The 17,561-nt window shown below is 35.1% G+C and overlaps 1 long non-coding RNA gene and 1 pseudogene across 1 annotated transcript in view; both read right to left on the bottom strand.

Annotated features, from left to right (window-relative positions):
- Window positions 1-281: 281 nt before the first annotated feature.
- The window catches only part of LOC144306343 (uncharacterized), a 36,470-nt gene continuing 19,190 nt past the window's right edge, over window positions 282-17,561 (bottom strand). Inside the window, exons 2-3 of the long non-coding RNA XR_013373414.1 lie at window positions 1,192-1,264; window positions 282-369 (exon numbers count right to left, since the gene is read on the bottom strand). This is a non-coding gene — a long non-coding RNA (uncharacterized LOC144306343). The remainder of the gene's footprint in view (window positions 370-1,191; window positions 1,265-17,561) is intronic.
- LOC144306833 (nuclear distribution protein nudE homolog 1 pseudogene) lies at window positions 9,886-10,617 on the bottom strand (annotated as a pseudogene).

Genomic DNA, 17,561 nt, shown 5'->3' with positions numbered 1-17,561 from the left:
TTTCTGTAGAACTTTATAAGTGTCATATATTAAGATTCAATCTCAAGTGAGAAAGTGAAAAATTTACATTTTGCAAGATAGTTATGCAAGCGTTAGTAAGAAACAGCTGGTTAGTATTTGATATTCTTTTCTGCTTGTGGGGAACCCTCCCCGTGAAATATAACAATTTGAAGAACGTGGCAACTGGACATTATCAGAAAGCATCCAGAGAATCTTTGGGGGAGGCAGTCAAGGTGCCGAATTAAACAGTGTAGTACGAAATGGAAGGTGCATATACAAACCTCCTGCTCCGTGCAGAGCACTTTTCTTCTTCTTTTGCTTCACTGAATGTTAATTCTCACCCAAGACCATCTCCTTGTTTGCAGGAGTCTGCAAAGATAGAACATTTATAGGAATTAATGCTCTGTGGGTATACAAGACATAGACCCCGAAGAACTAAAAAAGCATGAATAAATGTATTCCAATTACAGGCTAATGCAGGTAATGGGTTTATAGTACTTAGAGGTCTGAATCTGTTCTCTGACAGCCTGCAGACATTAGGAGCCCCTCATGGCTCGCCTGCAATGCAGGCATTATGGAGTGATTTTTACTTTACTGCCTTTTCCATCAGATCATCCCCTTTCTTTCACACACAAGGTTAATTCACTTCTTGATCACATTATTTCCTCGCTGCTCTTTGACAATATAAAAATTCTGAGTGGACAGCTCAATCCCTCTTCCATCTCAGATTTGATTGTTATGGTATTGCTCGGCGTCCCTCAGAGGCCTCCAGCAGCCTTTGCTGCACTTTATGACACTTAAATGGCTCAGTTACAATTTCTCCATCTATTCACGAAATGCTGTTAATAACTCATTTCCAAAGAGGCCCTTCTTTATGTCTTGGCATTAAAGGAATTTTTATTAGGTGCCAGGATAGGTGACACACAGCCCCAGTAACCAAAGAGTTAATTAATCTGTTGAAATTTATTGCCTTTTATACTGCACTCAGTGTGACAGTCCCTAAGAGAAACAGATACTATATTTACAACCCGGGTTGAAATATTCAGTAATATAGTCTGCATACTGACCTACTCCATCAGGGTATGCCTTTTGCTAGAACATCCATTAATCACAGAAGATGAATTTGTGTAATCTGTCTTCTTTCTTATTCTGAGATTCCAATAAATATTGAAATAATAATTTATTGATTACCTTGCAATATAAATGTGTAGTAAAGTCACCCGAGACATTTGCATGGTAATGCATTTTGGAAGTTCTTGGCATTCTGTGAGAATGAAAGGAGAAACTGTGTTAGGAGTGACATGGAGTACTCTTGTGGGCAAAACACCAAACTTAATTTCATACTGTGTGTAGCAAAATGATAAGGTAGCTTTTGAACTACCAAAAATCATAACCACAGCCACGATAATTACATTCCCCAAAGTAAGCAATATGAGCATTTATTATCACATTTGCACCTTACTTTCTTTGTGTATTATCCCCAGAATATTTTAGATCACAAATAATTTCTTTCACTTGTAAAGCCATTTCTTTCCTGCATTTAATACAGGCAAAGATGAAAAGGATACAGGAATGTTGGGTGCTATCTTCCATTTAATTCCATTAAAATCTTCTGGGACCATTTTATTAATTTTTAGGCTGAAATGTATATTTCCTAGGACTACAGTTTGGATAGCGCATTGGGCTCTCATCCTAAATGTAAACTCAGTTCTACAGTTTTCATGAGTTGTTCCTGTTACTTTTGGGGCATTAGTTTCGACATAACTTTAGGATCCTGACAATTTTTGTATCAAATCTGATTTGGTCCGGAAACATTGGAGAAGTGCATGGTGGGTGTTACAGAATGTTGAGATGCCCTTATGGATCAAGCATAATTATTGCTAATGACTCAAAAACTCTAAATGTCCTTGTATCTGAATATATAGTAAATGTACTCATGCTGCATCGGGTAAACATGAAGTGAACGACCAGCATTTCTGTTCTGCACATGCACACCACCACCAGCAGCATTATACCTTAGGGTTTGTTATAGGTGCCATTCTTCTAGTTGAATTCAATCATGTATAGTTAATGTAACCCATTTCTGGTCTCCATAATAATTTATCTCAGTTTTGGGCAACTCTTTATGATCAGGATAACTCCGCAGAGTGGATGAAATTCTAATGTGTGAGGTTTGTTTTCTAGTGCTTTACTGATAAGGTTAACCAGATGGTGAAACGTAATAGCTTGGAAGATCCAGTTTTGATATATGGTCAATCATTTCTGGAATGATAATGAAAAAGCAAGAAGAAACAGAGCTTTTTAGATTCTCTTCTTGGTCATGAAATTGAAAATATCCTTTTTTGGAGGCAAAAGAAGTATCTCATCATAATTCTCCTGACATGTAAACCTCTTGGCTATATATTTCTAAAGGAAGGCAAAGTATTTTGAAGATTTCGCTATAAATTTTTATAGATAGTATATTTATATCACACTTTTTTAGGCAAAATATTGTGAAACTTTTTAATGTCACCTGAAACAGTGTTTCTGATGTAGATTTCAAAATAAAATATTTTCTTTAGTGTTTTTTATAATGATGCCAATTAAATAATATATTTCTCGTATGCCTATTTTATTTTTTTGCCTGTTTTATTTTGAAACATTAAATCAGTGACTATCAACATATTATAAAATTAAGCAGCTGTGAACTTTGTCCTGCTATAACACTTGCTGATTTAACACAGATACTATTCTTTGAAAGTAGGCATACAGTTTTTCATCAGGTTTCATTTCTGCTGATTTATTTTAGTCATGGATTATGCATGTTAAGTATCTTACAAAGGAGTTATGTGGATGCATTACGCTATGTCTTTGGTGGTTAGATATCCTATGAGATGGCATATTATCACATAATTGCTGTACTTCTCCCCTCCTTTTGTTTTGTTTTGTTTTGTTTTGTTTGGTCCTTTTTACTTGTCGGTATTAATAGTTGCTCCTTGTTCTGCTCATATAAAGTTACATTCTGATTTAAGTTCTCCCTGGTGTTTGGCTAATTGGACTATTCATTTAAAGTATACTATGTTTTATTACCTTATCTTCCATGGTATTTTACATTTTGGATTGACTGATTCTAATTCCTGTTTCACAGTAGTATAATTTCACAGTAGCATAACCTTGGGAATCCATTAAATTTGGCCTTTAAAACACTGCTTTGTTTTTCTCCACACAGTAGTGAAAAGCTGTGGCATTTTCTGGCACCCACATTGACTCTTTCCTTTTTATAGCAGCACTACATTCCCTTCCCTTCTTAATTCACATCAGAGCAACATGATGCATATTTATTAAGCATCGATCACATGGCAAGTTCTGTGTTGGGCACTGAATATATGATGTTGAATAGGCATAATTGCTACTTTCAAGCTGCTCGAACTCAAAGTCTGTTGATTGAGACAGAAAAGTAACAAATAATGATTCTAAAAACCGTCTCCCTCTCCCCATCACGTTAAATTGTGGAAGCTGGCCATTTATGTAGCTTTCGTCCAAACAGGGCACTTAAAATGGATTATTTTCCTTAATCTTAACAAGGCTATGAGTCTGTTACTATGATTGTATCATCCCTGTTTTACTGATGCATGAGGTTGAGTTAGAGAGGGGCGAGGTGACCCACCCCGGCCCTGGATTCTATTGTACCTGAGAGGGGATCAGAATGGGGCCACCTGACTCCAGTGATGGGACACTTAACCACTCACTCATCCTGCTCTGCATAATTTATTCCAAAAAAAAGAAATATAATTTTTGTGTATTTATTGTCCCACCTTTGATGAATGAATTCTTTCCCAGAGATTTTCCATACTTCTCTATCATGTAACGAATTCCCACATACACGTTTCTAGCCTCTATTTTGTTCCTAGGTAATTTGTATTGATTTTTGGTTTATTTGTCTGTTCTTATCCTAGTCCTAAAACTGGTAACTTTAGAAAGTTTTAATGTCTGATTGGGTGAGTGTCTCCTTTTTCTTATTCAAAATGTGTTTTCTGTTCGTGGGTCTTTACTTTTTTGTTAAAGTTTTTTATTGTTAAATTTATTATACATACAAAAGAATACATAAAAATTTATGTCCAATGTAAAGAATAATAATGAGAGCCATCATGAATCTATTACCCAGTTCAAGAAATAAAATATTGCCTTGATATTCTTTTTGTTATGATCCTCCTTGATTTCTTTCTATCGTGCCCTCTCCTTTCCTCTCAATGGTAACAGGATCAAGGTGTTTGTATTCATCTTTTCTCTGCCTTTCTTTATAGTTTTCCTATCTATGTGAATAATCTATTATTTTGATTTACTTGTTTGACATTTATATAATAAAAAAACTGGATATAATTTTCTCTAACTTGCTTATTTTTGTTCAGTGTTATGTTTTGAGATTTATCTGTTAATGTAAGTAACAGATATTTTATTTTATTGCTATCTAATACCCAATTATATGTATATAACAAATTATTTTCCATTCTGTTGATTGATATTACACCCTTTCAGGTTTTACAATTACAGGCAATGCTTCTATGACCATGTTTGTATACATATTCTTCATATATGTGCAAGAATTTCTCTCAATATGTACTAACTAGTGGAGTTGTTGAATCCTAGGCTGGAAAAATTATGTTCAAATTTACTAGGAAGTATCAAACTGTTTTCCAAAGTGATTATCTTTGTGTGCCTGTCGACAGTATGTGGGAGATTTTGTAGCTCCACATTTTGCCAACACTGTGTTGCGTGAACTTAAAAATTGTTTTTTTATCCATAGGTGTAAAGCAATATAGCATTATGGCTAAGTTTTATTTCTCTGATTACTAAGGAACACTGTTTTTGGTCTATCTATCTATCTATCTATCTATCTATCTATCTATCTATCTATCATCTATCATCATCTATCATCTATTTATCTATCCATCCATCCATCCATCCATCCATCCACTCATCCACCCACCTATCAACCTATCTGCCTATCTATCTACCTACCTATTATCCATCTACCATGTATTGTTATTTTTTCCCCTTCTATACAGTCTATCCAAATCTTTTTTAACTTAGGTTATTTAGCTTTTTCTCCTTGATTTCATAGAAGTTTTTGAAATATTCTTAACATAAGTTCTTTACAGTTATGTGTGTTACAAATATATTCTCCACCCTTGGCACTTATGTTTTCACTCTATGGTAACTTTTAATTATCAGACATCTTCAATTTTAATGGAGTTCAAGTTTATCAATCTTTTTCTTTGTAGATTGTACGTTTTTGTGTCTTGCATAATAGTTCTGTAAGTCATAAAAGATATTTTCTTATTTTATCTTTTTTTTTAGAGTTTTATTTGTTTATTTGACAGAACAGAAGCAGGGGGAGCTGCAGAGGGAGAAAGAGAAGCAAACTCCTCGCTGAGCATGGAGCCTAGCTCAGGGCTTGATCATGAGATCATAACCTGAGCCCAAGGTAAGATGCTTAACTGACTGAGCCACCCAGGCGCCCCTTATGTTATCTTTTAAAAGTTTTATGCTTTTGTCTTTCGCATTGATTTTCAATCAATTAGTAGCTAATTTTTTCATGTGTGTGTGTGTATATGATATGATGTAGGAAATCTAATAACAGTTTTCAATAAGAATAATTAAAATGCCCAGAACTTTTTCAAATAGCCCTTTCCCCTCTGATATGAAGCTCTAGATTTATTAAATCATTACAGTCCATTTTGCATGGATTTGTGTCTAGACTTTCTGTTCTGTTCCAGGAATCTATTTATCTAGTTATACTACAGGATCTTAATTACATAGCTTTATGATAAGTCTTCAAATCCATTAGCTTAAGAGTCCTCCCCAAGTTGGTGGCTATTCAGGGGTTTTTGCTCTTTCACATAAATTGTAAAATAAACTTGCAACTTCAGTGGTAACAAATATGGTTAGGATTTGGATTGAATTCTCTATAAATTATTTGTGGGAGAATATTAACTTTCATGATATTGAGTCTCTTCAAGAATATGGAATATCTATCAACTTAAAAGTCTTAAATATCTTAAAAAAAACTATATAATTTTATTCCTAAAGCACATCCTTGCATTTAGTTGACTTTATTTCCAAGTACAGTTTAATTTTAATTTTTAATTGAAGTGATTAACATATAATGTTAGTTTTAGTTGTCCAACATTTTGATTTGACAATTCTATACATTACTCAATGTTCACCACCATCTATCACCTTATAACGTTACACCATACAGCTTTTGCTTCTATTGTGTAGGTTCTTAAAATTACTGTTTTTGATTGTTGCTAGTGTTAAATATTTTCAATTGAACTTTTTTGTATTGATGTTTTATCCACTAAAATTACTTATACTACCATTGATAGAAAAAATTACCTAGAGATGCTTCTGAATTTTCTTTAAGAAAAAAAGCAGTAATCACTAACTCATGATAAGTTTTGATTTTGTTTTTACCAGTTCTTTTGTTTTCTTATTATTTTCATCCCATCGTACTACACTAGCTAGGACAGCCATTAAATATTAAAAATGAATAGGAATAACAGGTATCTGTAGATTGTTTTTTCCATGGCAGTAATTATATATGAGATTTGTTTTCTATATATTTGTAATATTCATCTAACAAGTTTAGGAAGTTCCTTCTGATTCCTCAGTTGACTAAGAGTTTTCTCCTTTTTTCCTATTTTAGTAGTCACAGACATATTGAATTTTATCACTTTTTCTGCATATGCTTAGAAAATTTATAAGGTTTAGCTCCTTTAATCCATTAGTATAATGAATTGTAATAATCAGTTTTTTGATATGGAACTTGTCTTATATTCCTGGGCTAAACACAACTTGGTCACTGCTCTGGATTAAATTGTGTCCCCTCAAAAGACGTTGAGATCCTAATCCCTGGTACCAATAAATGAGACCTTATTTGGAAATAAGGTCTTTGTAGCTACGATCAGGTTAAGGTCAAGTCATTACAGTGAGCCCTAATGCAGTCTGACTGTTTTTGTTACAAGAGAGCAGAGGATCATATGAAGACACAGGGACACGATGAGAAGACAGCCATATGAAAATGGAGGCAGAAATTGGGCTTATGCTCCCACATGTCAAGGAGTGCCTGGTACCACCAGAACTAGAAGAGGCAAGGAAGTATCCTTTAATGACATGGCAGGAAGCATGGCCCTGCTTACACTGGCCTTCAGCACCATGAGAGAGTACGTTTCTGTGGTTTTATTTTATTTATTTTACTTTATTTTATTTTAAAGATTTTAATTTATTTCTTTGAGAGAGAGAGAGATAAAGAAAGAAAGAGAGAGAGCACGAGCAAGGGGAGGGGCAGGGAGAGAGGAAGACAAGCAGAAGTCTCTCTGAGCACAGAGCCCCACTTGGGGCTGGATTCCAGGACTCTGAGGTCATGACTAGAGCCAAGTCAGTTGCTTAACTGACTGAGCCACTCAAGCTCCCCTCTGTTATTTTAAACTGCCCATGTTTGGTACTTTGATATAGCAGCCCTAAAAACGGATATAGTTAGGTTTTCCTGCTAAGTTTGAAATAATAATACTTACTCTACAATTTCAGCATCAATATGCATAAATGAGATTGCTGAATACATTCCTATTTTTTTACTGTTTGTTTTAATGGTTATCAAGGTTATGGTAGTCTCATCAAATAAATTGGGGGCAATTCCCTCTTTTTTGTTTTCTGAAAGAGGAATCTTAGATTTGCCCTTTCCTTTACTGTTTGGTGGAGACCTATGGAAAGCTATCTGGGACTGGTATTTTATTTGTGGGAAATGTTTTAGTTATGAATTAATTTCTCTAATGATAAGAGGACTATTACTATATTTTTCTTCTTGTGTTTGTTTTGGTAAGCCACATTTTTAAGGAATCTATCCATTTCATCTAGTTTTATTTCCTCTCATTTTTACATTTACTAACATAAAATTGTTTACAATTTTATTTTCTGTTCAATCAATGCAATTTCTGAAGGCATATCTACCTTTTATCATGAGTTTGCTATTGAATATTAAGTATTTCCCAATTTCACTATGAATTTTCCTTTGAAATAAGGTATTTAAAAGAGCATTTTTAAGTTCCAAACATGTGTTATTTCCTTAGTTACCTTTTTTGTACCAAATATTAAGATAATTTCATTGTCATCGGGAATTTGTGATGTATGATACAAATTCTTTAAAATTATTGGAAGCTAGCTTTGTGGCTTAACACATGGTTCACAGTGTTTCCATACCATCAATAATTTCATGTATGACCTATACAGAATGTATCTTCTCCATATCTGGAGTACAGTTCCATTTAAATATTAGCTTTAAGTTATTAATTTGTAGTCATATCTTCTATAGCTTTATTGACATTTTATAGACAACTCCCTTAAAATCTCTCACCATGACTGTGGAGTTGACAATTTTAACTTTATATATTTGGAGTCTATATTATTATGGTTCATGTAGGTTTATTCTTGCTATATATTCCTGGTGAAGTGAATCACTTACTGATGTTTAACACCTTTTTATCTCTGGTAATGCATTTGACTGTATCTTACTTAATGCTAATATAGTTATGTCAGTCTTCTTCTTCTTCTTCTTCTTTTTTTTTTTTTTTTTTGTCAGTCTTCTTTTAACTAGTATTTGCTTGGTATATCTTTTTTCCATTTTCCAAACACTTTCATGTTTTTATGTCCTTATGTTTTGGATGCGTCTTCTTTTTTTTTTTTTTTGAAAATTAGTTTCTCTTGATTTTATTGTTCTTTTAAAAAAATAAAAGTATGTTTTTTACTGATACAGGTTAGAATGTTCCCAGGGTAAGGAACCAGGCACCAGAGATCAATTCTCTGTTGAATTTCAGTAGCACTTGTGAAGTTCTATTTTTAACTCAAGGATATTTTTGCTATTCTTTTGGAAAAATAACTTAGTAAAAAAGGTCATTAAGCTGCATGCATGCTCCTGAATTCATGTGTTCTTTTTTACTTGCCTCCAAAAGCGCGAGACACAGTTCACAACAAGCAGGGTTGGGTACATACAACATCCGAGTGGAAATCCCATGTTTGTTTCTTCTTTGACAAGGAAGCTTCCAACAACAATCCTGTGGTTTAATCTTATTTGGAGGTCACCCTGATGATTTTATCAAGGCTTTGAATGAAGTCCTGCTCTTAAGGGCTGAATTCATAAGGCCATGCCACCCCAAAGACTGTCAGGGTCCTGAAGCAAAAGTCAACCTCAGGCCAGGGCAGAAGTTCCAGGAAAACTAACGATCAGGATCAATCTAAAGAGGATGCGAATTTTCCAACTGACTTGGTCTACACAAGATCCCCTCTGAAACAAGCACACCTCCAAATGCCTCAGTAAGAGGCAGATTAAGATGTCCCAGAGGCACACTACACCCTAGTTTCTTTTTTAAAAGGCATGTGTCTATTCTACTCTGCTCTCCTAGACATGATTTCATCACACAGACCCTTCCTGTGCCACAGAGCAAAGTTTTGTTCTAGAAGATAGCCTGAGTCTGAGATAGGCTCACATCCCACTTTTACGGCATCTCCAGATATTAAAAACGCATCTCAAAACCATTCGGGGGTCTGGTCAGCTCACAATGATCGGGTAGCCTCAGCATCCACACCTTAGCACCCTTTCCACAGGCTCCGGTTTGTCCCTGTCCCATTTGCAACACACCAGCAAGGAGGATGGGGATTAGGATACAACATTTCTTGGGGCCACGGGCAATGGCCTCATTGGCTAATGTGACTGTTTGCTCCTATTTCTCAAACTAGCTTCAAAACACAAAAACCTAGTTTAAAGAGGGGAAGAAAGGTACGATTCCCGCACAGGGACACCGGGGCTTCAGCTTCCGTGGATTTCCTAAAGCAACATCTTGACCCAGCTAGTGCTGGGTCCCCGATGAGCTATGGGAGTGGATGGTACAGAGCCAGTGGCCTGCACAGCTGTGTCTGTCCTTTCGGCTTCCACCGAGGTAGGCATGGGGGTCCGGGGCTTCTCCTGCTTCTGCTGCACAGCCAACTCCTGCCGCAAATCTCTGGCTTCGTCCTTCAGTCACTGAACAGATTCTAGGAGATTCTCTTTCTCATCAAGCTCACTCTCCAGGAAGGCATTTCTTTCAATGGCTTGATTCAAACACTGCTCAAAGTCTTCCAGAGACATGTTTGTGGCCCGTTTTGCTCTTTCCAAGTCGTCATTTGCTTGCTCCAGCTCTCTGATGTATTTCTGAAGTTGTTCCTTAATTGCTTTGGTCTGGGCAAGGTCATCCTCCAAGGCTGAAATCTGCCGGTAGCCTTCGGAGTGCTGAGTTTCAAACTTCTCCTTGATGGTTTCCAGCTCCATACGAAGGCGGTTATTCTCTGACAGGAGGTCCCTGTTCCTGGTTTCAATCTGTTGCAGCTGTGTCTCCTGTTCAGCTTCATATTCGCGGCTTCCCTCCTGGACTTCTCGGAGTTCCTCCTGCGTGTTCTCTGCCCTCTGCTTGTAGGTCATAGCCAGATCTTTCCAGTAGTTCACTTCTTCCTCCTCAGAACTGAAAGTCTTTCCCGAGTCTTCCATTGTGAAAACAAAGGAAGAGGTCACTCTCCTTGTGGCATGGTGTCTGGGAGCGGTCCGCGAGGACGGGCCTGGATGTGTCTTCTTAAAGCAACGTATAATATTTTGAATTTTAATCTTGTTTGGCCATCTTTGTCTTTGATCTGCAGGGTGTAGTCCATTTACATTTATTGTACTATTTATTTGGATTGGGCTATATCATTGTTTGCTTTCCATGATATCTCCCCATTTCTATTGTTGTAGCTCCACTTCCTTGCCTTCTTTTTGATTATTACTTTCTTTTGTCTATTTTTATTCATTTTATTCATTTTTCCCTCTTAAACCTGTTTGGAAATTCTATGTTTATTTTTTAATCCATAATCTAACTATTCAATATGTATTTTTAACAAAGCCTAAGATAATTACAAAGATATTTACAAAGCCCAAGAGTATTCCCTACACTTGAATCATAGGAGCATCTTAGAATACATTAGTTTTGATCAGCCCCGTGAAATTACATCCAATTGTTGACAGGTATTTTAGTTCTAGCTAAATTATAAGTTACTTTTATTTCTTCATTTAATCAATTTTTCAAATATTTTTCTTACATATTTTCTAATATATTTAGCTTATCAATAATTCTTGCAGAGTAGATTTTTTCCTCTTGGATTATTTCCCTCCTGTTCATAAATTCATGAAATTTTCCTTTATTGGAAGTCTTCTGGTGATAGCTTCTCTACCATTTTATTTGATAATTTTTTTCCAGATGTTTCTGAGTTTTTTTTTATTTTTAAAATTGAGGTATAATTGACACATAACATTATGTTCATTTCAGGGTACAACACAATGACAACACAATGATATTTATATACTGATAAGCTTTTTATTTTTCCTTCATTTTGAAAGATAACTGTGTATAGAATTGTATGTTGACAATAAAAGGTAATATGTTCACAATAAATGAAAATGTAGTAAACTTCGGGATAGGAATACAGACTATAAAAAAGGACTGAACAGAAAATGTAGAACAGGAAAATGCAATATTCCAAAAATAATCTTTTAGGGTCTTAACAACATATATGGTTTAGAACATGAGTCAGTTTATTTGAAAACTGATTAACAATTAATATAAATTATTTAATCTGTAACTCAGAAAAAAAAAAAATAGAAGTCCTTGTAAGACTACTGTGGCCATCCATCTTAAAACAGTAGATGGATCCACAACCCAAAATCTGTTTAAGGACTGATGATACCTACCCCACCCCACACACATACACTAAGAGGTATGAAAAGTTTATTATTTATACAGCAAGGCCATTTGGGAGAGCTGGGCAGTCCTTTCAAGCTGATTTGGAAAGAGCAACAGAGTAGTGATTTGAGTCTCCTGCTGGTATCTAAAGAGGCTTTCTTATCAGCTTCTCCATATGTAGGATAGAAAGGGAAAGGAGAAGGGCTTGGTTTAAAAGCTGTCAGTACTTAAATATAAAAAATGAACCCAGACACTTGTTACAGAGACAAGGTCCAAAATGTTTAAAATATATATGATTAGTGTTCAGGAAGTAGAAGAGAAAGACAATGTGGCAGAAAAAAATATTGGAAGATATCACAGCTCAAAAAGTCCAGATTTGCTGAAGGATTTGAATATACAGGTTCAAGAAACTGACAAACTCCAGCAGGATAATCACAAAGATGACCACTTCCAATCAAGCCACTGAAAATCTAAAGCAAAGAAAATCTTGAAAGTTGCTAAATAAAAATTACATGTGTCTTTTTTAGAGCAAATTCCTAGGAGCAGATGAACCAATCATATGGTCTATCAGCCAGGGTTCAATCAGGAGAAGAAACTACATAGTAATTTAAGTTGTGCGAGTATAAGGAATTATTAAGTTATAATAGGAAAGTCACTATACAAATATAAAGGGAACTCTAAAGGGTATTACAGGAATGAGGGTGAATACCCACAGAATGATAAAGTTGAGAGGGGGAGCCTTCCTCTAGTGGGAGTTAAACTTAACTGGACAAGGTATTATTGTGGCCTACTGGATGGTGAAGAGGTTCACCAGGTTGCTATGGTCAAAGCTGGTCCATAGTTGCCAGGCAATTAAGAGATAATGTTCTGGGGTTATAGGTGAGCTGAAGATGGGGAGCAGGTACAGAGAGGCAGTAGCATTGCTATTGTGAGCATGAGGTTGTCAGAATATTGTGTCCACATCAGGAAGACCATAACAAGGCAGTAGTTTGGTTCAAGTTGTTGCAAAGGGTGGAAAGTTCTGGGCATGCACCTGGAGCATACAGCACTGGATAACCCCATATAGTTGCTGCTGATGGGTTGTGCGGCAAGAACAAGGAAAAAAAAACCCCACAAAACACAGCAGACCAGAACAGAGAAGAGAAACCCCTAGTTCCTGCAATGTCTCTTTTGTGCCTTCTACTGAATGATGATGAATTTGAACCTAACACAGCACATTGATAATTAGCATGTATGGTAAGTAATGTTTAAATTTATAAAAAGTGTTAGACTATTTTCCAAAATATTTGTATCATTTTTCATTCCCATAATGATATGAATGAGAGTTCCAGATGGTATCAGTGTTCTCACCAATGCTTGGACTTGTCAAAGTTAAAATTTTATCCATTCTAATGTGTGTAGTGGTGTTAAATTACCTTTATTTGCAATTCTCTAATGATTAATAGCATTTTACATGTTTATTTACCTTCCATATATATTTGTTTGCCTCAAAATTTTCTTGCTCCAATTTGAAAGTGGGATGTTCATTTTTTTATTATTGAATTATAATTCTTTAAAAAATATTCTGTGTATTAACCTTCTGTATGTAATGCCTTGTATGTATTTTCCCTTGGAGTGCGGCTTGCCTTTTGTTGTCTTTAGAAGAGCAGATAAGTTTAACTTTGTTGAGTTCAATATATCAGTTTTACAGGTTTATGCTTTTTCTGTCTTTTATTCTATGAAAACTTTGCTTAACCTAAGTCTGCAAAGACTTCTCCCCATATTATTTCTGGGCTTCCTGTAGTTTTAACTGTCATATTAGATTATATGAGCTCATTTCTGAGAGGTAATGATGGATATTTATTTATGCATGTGGATTTTCATCATTCTAGCACCTTATGTTGAAAAAAACTTTTCTCTTTCCATTGACTTGCCTTGGTGCCTTTACTGAAAATCAATTCACCATAGACGTTTAAGACTGTTGGTTGAAATTATGTTAAAGATTTTTGCCTAAATATTTAACAAGAACATTGGTCTGTACTTTTCTTCTGTGTTGTTACCTGGAGTTGCCGGGATGCAACGTTTGAGGGTATAATCCTTTATGCTTCCAAGTCTTCTCAAAGTTTTCAACACCAACTGCAAGTTCAAGGGGGTTCCCAAAATCAACTTCAGGTTTGATAATCACTAGAACTCATATAACTCACTTAAAGCTATGGCATTCATAGTTGTGGTTGTGGGAAAGGGTACATTAAATAAGCCAAGGGAAGAGATGCATGGGGCAAAATCTGGGAGGATTCCAAAAATGAAGTTTCTATTGCCCTCAGGTTCTGTTACGCTCCTGACATCAGTGTCTGGCAGTTCACACAATGTTCGTAGTTCTACATAGTATAAATCTCACAATTCATTTTTATTTTTCCATTAAACCACTGATTATCTTTTAAGAAGATTTAAAAAGAAAGGAAATGCCTTTCATATTTACCACATATTTATCATTTCCACTTTTATTCCTTTGTATAGATCCAAATTTCTGTACAGTTTTATTTTAGTTTTGCCTGAAGTAATTTCTTTAACATTTCTTATAGTGCAGTACTGCGGTGATGATTTCACCCAGCTGCTGTTAGTATGAAAAATTTCTCCTTTCATCTTTATTTTTAAAAATTATATTTGATGTGCATAGATTTTTGAACTGATAGTTTTTCTCTTAAAACTTTAAAGATATCTCTCCATTGTCCTTTGACTTACATAATTTCTGACAAGAAGTCTATTTTCATAGTTTTCAATAGTTCCTCTGTATGTAATGCATCCTTTTTCTCTAACTGCTTTAAAAATGTTTTTCTTTATTAGCAGTTTTTAGAAATTTGACTATGATGCACTTTGATGTACTCTTTATCACATTTCTTTTGCTTGAGTTTCATGAACTTCTGGGACATGTTAGTTTTTAGTTTTAATCATTATTTGGAAATTTTTCATTCGCTATTTCTACAAAAATATTATCTGCTTTCTTTTCTGGGATCCCATTTTTACATACATAGTACTGCTAGATCTGTTCCATGGTTCATTGACATTGTGTTAATTTTAATACTTTTTTCTTGATGTTTCCCTTTATATAATTTCAGTAATGTTCAATGATGTTTCCTTCTCCAGTGTATGATCTGCTGGGATAATCTATCCCATCCATTATATTTTCCATTTGACATATTGTATCTCTAGAGATTCCTCTTGGGTCTTTTTTTGTATCCTTCATTTCTCTCTTCATCACGTTGTGGATACCTATATCTTCTTGCACACACTGAGCACATAGTCTCATTTCATGCTCTTCTATCATCTGTGTTATTACTGTGTCGTTATTTATTTTGTTCTGTGTCATTTTCCTACTTCTTTACATGCATAATCTAAAAAATTAAAATGAATTGATTTTAATGGAATTTAATTTTAAAAACAACATGAAACTCAAAAAGGATGAAAAATGTTCTAACTCTGTGGAGGTAGGAATCATTGACCTAGACCAAAATTGATATTAAAATATTAGATTTGTATTGAAATGTGTCATTTGTTTGTATTTTTCTCTCATACTTTCTACTCATATAATTTTAAACAAGGAAATGAATATAAATGATTTTACCTAAATAATTCCATTCTTTATATGGTCTCCTTTGATACCATAAGGAAATTAGGGCTCATTACTGCAGGACAGTGATGAAATTTTAGGTCCCCAATCAGAAAATCCAACATCAACTTGGCCTCATTACAGTCCAGTGAAGATGGAAGACTAGACTTCCCATGCAGCATTTGCTGAGGGAAAGTATGGAGCTGAGGTTTTTCTCCATAGTGTTTAGCTGAAATAAAGTGGTGGTTGTTTAAAAGTAGTCTTCCTTGTCCTTTGGCTAGAATAAAAGAGCAGAATATTCTTGAAGATTTTTTGTTTATTGTTTGTATCCATTGGCATTTCTGGTTTCCTGGATTGTTTAGCACCCAGTGTGGACATGTTAAGCCAAAGGAAGACCTAGGGAACTCATTGGTGGTGTTCTTTGGACACCAAGCTGGCCTGCCTTCTTCTCTATATATTTCAAAATTGTCTTATGCTTGCTTTATATATAATGTTCAGGGTTTTTTGTTTTGTTCTGTATTTTTTTTTTTTTAGCTATACCCAATTGGAGGAATAGGGAGAAATTTCTATTCCATCTTATCCCAGAACCAGAAAGCATGCCCAATAACTGTTGATTAGATATTGGATAAAATGAATTTTGTTTTTTGATGTTAATTTTTAAAATCTTCCATTAAATGTTACTGGGATTTGCTTTAGGATAATACTAAGTGATTTGAAAGAGTTTTATAATTTCTTTGTTTACTTTTAAGCTTTGCTGGGGTTGGTCCTGAGATGTCTTTGCTTTAGGGCTAGTTTGATCTCACTCCTAATGCAATATGTATGTTCTTTAGGACTCTACTGAATTCCCTGTGTATTGAGATGTATTTGCACATTGGTTCCTGAAAAAAAATGAACTATTCCAAGCCTTCTTTGAGGCTAAAGAGTTTGTTTTTCCTACTTCTTACAGGGGGGACTTTTTCTGATCTTGCATAACATCCTTATACTTATCTACAGGTCAGTTCTTAGCAAAATCTTTAGAGAATCCTTTTTCAGACCTCTAGAAGGAATTGTTTCTGTGTCTAGTTCTTTCTTTGGTATTTGGCCCCAAATCCTAGCCCTCCGTCTCCCTAAACTCTGCATCCTGTCTCCCTAACTCGGCTAAGTCATGGGATTCTGTTTGGGTTTCTGTCCCCTACATTGTGGCATAGAAATTCTCTCCAGGAAGTTGGCTGGGAAAATTGTTAGATTCACTTCCTATGTTTCCCTATCATCCAATGTTTAAAAACAGTGTCACACATTTTGTCCGGTTTTCTAATTTTTTAAAAACGATTTTATTTATTTATTCATGAGAAACAGAGAGAAAGGCAGAGACACAGGCAGAGGGAGAAGCAGGCTCCATGCAGGGAGCCTGACGTGGGACTTGATCCCAGGTCTCCAGGGTCATGCCCTGGCCAAAGGTGACACTAAACTGCTGAGCCACCCAGGCTGCCCAGGTTTTCTAAGTTTTTAAAGAAGGTGAGTCCTTTTCCTCTTTATCAATTCTGGTTGGAAATGGAAGTCCTTCCTTGCTCCTTATAACCATCACTTCTTCCTTTCTAGTTTTAATGTTCTTTAATTAATTTCTTTTTTTCCAGTTACCTTTCAATTACTAGTAGGTTTATTTTTAATGTATCTATCTAATCTATCATCATCTATCATCTTTGTGGGGTGAAGGATAGTGAAGGAAGAAAAACATCCAGATAATTACTATTTACCTCTGCATTTTCTGGCTAAGGTTCAGGCTATACTGTGTGTTGGGGGCTCTAATATTGCTCAAAATAATAAACATAGTGTTGCTAGTCTGAGCAATTTTGGAGATTTTTTCATTTTCAAAAATAAAATAAGATAGCTGAAAAGCTTACATCTATCCTTCTATACCTATCAAACTTCTACCCTCCCTCTATTATTAGGTAATAATAATAGTATTCGATAGTGTCTTCTCAACCCCCAAAGCAGAGTTGACACAACGTTCTTTCCATTATATCCTCAAATTGAAGATGCTGACTTGTGCCTAGCAAAGGGGCTGGAATGAATAACCAAATGGATGATTGATGAGGACTCTGATGTGAAAAAGCAAAAATTTTTCATAGGTGTAAAAATGTTGGGAAAATTTTGTTGCCATATTATTTTTCTGTATACTACAAAATCAAAAAGGAAAAAAAAAAGAATGTTACATT

This window comes from Canis aureus, chromosome 37 (genome assembly GCF_053574225.1).
Source record: "Canis aureus isolate CA01 chromosome 37, VMU_Caureus_v.1.0, whole genome shotgun sequence".
Lineage (NCBI taxonomy): Eukaryota > Metazoa > Chordata > Mammalia > Carnivora > Canidae > Canis > Canis aureus.
The sequence above is the reverse complement of the archived record's forward strand: the minus strand, read 5'-3'. Positions and strand labels throughout refer to the sequence as shown.